The sequence below is a fragment of the Dama dama genome, chromosome 20 (assembly GCF_033118175.1).
Source record: "Dama dama isolate Ldn47 chromosome 20, ASM3311817v1, whole genome shotgun sequence".
Lineage (NCBI taxonomy): Eukaryota > Metazoa > Chordata > Mammalia > Artiodactyla > Cervidae > Dama > Dama dama.
This window is the reverse complement of record NC_083700.1, coordinates 14,931,536-14,935,894: the sequence shown is the minus strand read 5'-3', so window position 1 is coordinate 14,935,894 and position 4,359 is coordinate 14,931,536.

The following is a 4,359-nucleotide window of genomic DNA, read 5'->3' as shown; positions in this document are numbered from 1 at the left end:
TGGGCTACAGTTCATGGGGTCACAAGAGGCAGTCACGACTTAGTGACTAAATTACCATAGGTAAAAAATATATATCTGTTTTTAGATTTATCAGTTTTATTTGTTTCTCTTCTGATATTTATTTCCTTTTCTCTGCTTATTCTAAATTTACAGCTTAAAGTATTAATCAGCTATTTCTTCCTTTCCTAATATAAGTCTTTGATTCTACAAATTTCCTTCTAAGTACTACTTTGTTTCAGCTCATGAATTTTGATATACTATATTTTAATTTTTATGAAAAGTTTTAAACCCATTTCCAGGCTTTTGATAGCTAAGTTTCCACAACTGTTTTTATATACACAAGACTTTTGAGACCTCGATATATTGGGGTCTAGGCAAGGAGTTGGACATCTGTTTTACTGGCATGGAATGCTAGAAGAGATAGGATGGTTACAGAGTAGCGTCTCCTGATATTGCAGATTCCTGTAGACAGCACAGGAAGCAACTGTCAGCAGCCTAGTTCTACAGTGTGGTTCCAGATGTAATTTATGGGTCTCTGACTTGAATTTGTTTCTTTGACTCTATGAAAAAAATCATTGATATAAAATTTGCCTTTTAGTAAAGTTTTTTCTTAGAACTAGCTAAGAGTATGCTTCACTAACTAAAATCTTAAAAATGCAATAAATTATATAAAAGATAGTTGACGGTGAGAGAATCTAAAGAAAGAGTATAAAATTTATATCTGACCCAGGTGGATTTGAAGGCCATTTGGATCTGAATATTTTGTTTAACTTATTTGCTGCAGTATCAAAGATAAAATAAAAACAGATATATTGTTCCATGTGACAAGTGAAAATTATCTCCATTTTGTAAGACTGAGTCCAAGAGAAACTATTTTAGAGATGGGCTCCCAAAGGTGTATGATAAGAGGTCCTGGGCTTAGGTTAATGAAATGGGCCCCTGTGTCCATAGTGAAATGGGAGTACTGCTGGTGCTAAGGTCTAAAGGGTTAAGGATTCCAGGAAGCTTGACGAGGGTAAATGAGGTCACTGCTTGATTTACTACTGCTAAATCAACATAACAGACATTTCCTATGGTCTCCAGTCAGTTAGCTAAATCACCATCAATGCCCATAATTTGTCTAGCACCTTTCAGTATGTGAAACACTTTCACCCATGAGATGCAGATAGGTACAACTGTGATCATCTCCTATTTTCCAGGTGAGGAAACAGAGGATCCAAAGACATTAATAGATAAGCCCAGGGTCTGGAAAGTCAGTACTTGACAAAGTCAAGACTCGGATCAGGTCTCCACTACCCCAACCCAAGGTCTTTCTGAATCCAAGTCTCTTTCATCGCAGTGAATCTCCCATACTAAGATGGTTTCAAACCTTGAGAGGCCACACGAGGGGGAGGAGGCCAGACCTGTCCCAGCACAGCTTCTCACCTCCCTCACACTACCTCAGGAGAGGAACAAAGGCCTGTGGTGTGTCTCAGTAGCCTCTGAGAAATAAAGCAACATTTGGCCAACCACAGCCACTTCCCTCTATGCTCAGTGCGTCACAGATAGGCCAGAATCTCCAGCCTCTCCCACACCTGCAAAAGCCACTAGCACAAGAAGCTCAGCTGGTCTCCCAGCAGGGCCCAGGGACCCTCACTGTCTGGGAGCTGAAGGCTAATGAACCCTGCTGTCCTTCCTGGGGCCGTGAACTGTCCTCCTAGAGAGTCTCATGGTCCAGCTTTCACAGGGTCTTTTCATCTTAGTCTAACCACCATCTGATCAGTTGCACGAACTACATCATCTTTTAAACCCGGAGAAGCCCCCCATGGTAGAGACTGCTCCCACATTGTGCTTATACCCCATGCATGGCTCCTGCCCAACCATAGTGTGTGGGTGACTCTCTTCCCAGGCAAATTGTTCAGGCCTCTTTCTGCAGGGCTTTCTTTATCATAAAACTTCCCTCTTAGTTCTTGGCTGGACTGGTTCTGAACATCTCTTTTCTCTCCAGTGTGAGGAGAACAGACTGCAACACCCAACATAACCTTCTACCCACCCCAAGGGCTCAAACCACACTATTCTACCCCATAGGGAAGAGGGTAGGCTTTGCAGATCTCCACTCACAACCCCTGAGAACTTGCCCAAGATCTTTGAGGACCACAGGAGGAGAAGGAGAGCCCCAGAAGATGCAGTTAACTGGGAAAAGCCTTCCCACATTAAGGGTTAATAGCCCTTATGGGCCTAAGTAAAGAAACCCCATCAGTCTCCAGCCTGCATACATGCTCCCACTCCCTGGAGTAAGACCCTTCCCTCCCTGCTCTTTCAAATCAAGCTCAAATGGTCCCCTGGGAGCCTTCCCCATCCTGCCCCAGATGGAATTATGTGCTCTCTGTGCTGGGCTGCCACAGCACTTCAGCAAGTTGTCTGTCATTTGTGATGTGAACTGGTCACTGGCTCTTGCCCTCCCCTTCTGACGCAGACCCCTGGCCCTGTGCACAGAGGAGGCAAGGAGATCCCACTCTCAGGCTGGTGCAAGTGCAGGATTAGCACCTGAGAGTGGGAGTCTTGTCGTCTCACTTTCGTTCCCGGCCTCCTGTGAGCACGCTGCGGTGTCACACATGCTCCTGAGTAAGGCAAGCCTCTTTCAGCTGCACTGCAAGTGGCAACTTGTGCTGTGTTTCACCAGCACATACTTACTGATCACAGTTGTGTCTCTGCAAAGCTAAGCCCTCCTTTCCAGTCCAGTCACTGTCTGCTTCAGTCACTAAGCCCTGCTCTGGCTCAGTGTCCCACATTTGGGAACTTCCTACCAGACTGGAAAGACTGCTCTGGGGCACAGGTTGCTGGTGACCTTTTTCTGGGGACACATGCTGACCTGCATTGCTTCTGTCCTGACCAGTGCCCTTCACATTATAAACTGTCCTTATTGTGCTGCTTCCTTATTCTGCTGTCCTGGAAAATGCAGGGCTTTGTTACTTGACAGAATTATGTCTGAGTCTCATCTTCTTCACTTATTATCTGAATAACCCTGGAAATTGCTGAACTTATTTGAGCCTGTGAGCTTTTCACAGCTGGTGGGGAGGGGTGGATATTTATCTATTTCAGCAGTTTATGGATTAGGTAAGTAGGGCCCTTTTTCATGCCACCAGTCAGATCACTTGTAGAGGTTCAACCAAATATCTGTTTTAATTTGCATCCCTTGTCTATGAGCTATTTCTTTCATTATGAATGTGTGATTGTACTAGTAGACCAGAATTCCAGGGGTTCCCTTTCAAGGCACTATATTTTCCTTAAAAAATAAAATGGTTGACAGAGAAGATAGTGGAGGAGTAGGTGGACATGGGGTACATCTCTCTCCATGGATACATCAGGAATATGCCTTCAGACACAGAAGTGCACGGAGAACACCAGCTGAGAGAGGACAGGAGGACCTGACCAGTGGAAAATAATAGTTCGGTCCAGTTGTTCAGTCGTGTCTGACTCTTTGTGACCCCATGAACCGCAGCACACCAGGCCTCCCTGTTCATCACCAACTCCCAGAATCTACCCAGACTCATGTCCATTGAGTCGGTGATGCCATCCAACCGTCTCATCCTCTGTTGTCCCCTTCTCTTCCTGCCCTCAATCTTTCCTAGCATCAGGGTCTTTTCAAATGAGTATAGACCCACACAAAACTCGGTAGGATGAAGGAAACAGGGGGAAAAACAGGAGTGTTGGTAGGACTGGATCTGCCCTCAGTGGGTGGGGGAACAGAAGCAAGGGTTTGATCCCCACATCGGGGCAATTGTTTGAGTCAGAAGAAAAACATTTCGGGCTGAGAGTGAAACAGCTGATCTGTGGCAGCCTAAATGGAATGAGAATCAGACAGTCCTTGCCACAGCCATACATACCCTGGACAGGAAAACTGGTCTCCTGGAAGGTGCAGCAGCTGGGAGCTGGAGTTTAGGGATTGTTGAGCAATCCCAGTGTGAGGGCTGCTGTTGACTGTGAAGAGAAGGATTGAGGGGTTGTGAGGGAGGAGATCGTGGTGGGAAATGCCTGTGGAGGAAAGCTGGGCAGCCATGGAAGCAAGGCTCTACTGCTGAGTCACTCATAGTGGGTGGAGCCATCACCATAGCCTCTCTCCCCGCACACACCAACACTGGCAGCTGAACAATAGAGAGGCTGGCCCATCAAATGCCTGACACCCTGAAATGCTGAGTAGAACCCCATCCAGGTTGCTCCTTTAAGTGACTGATGTGCTGAACTACAGAGTAGGACCCCAGCCAGGGGCGCCCCTCTATGAGCCTGATGCACCAAACAACAGAGAAGGACCCCAGGCAAGGGAGCCCTCTAAGTGCCTGAGTTGGCAGAGATACAGAGAAAGACTGGCCAAAGAGGCCT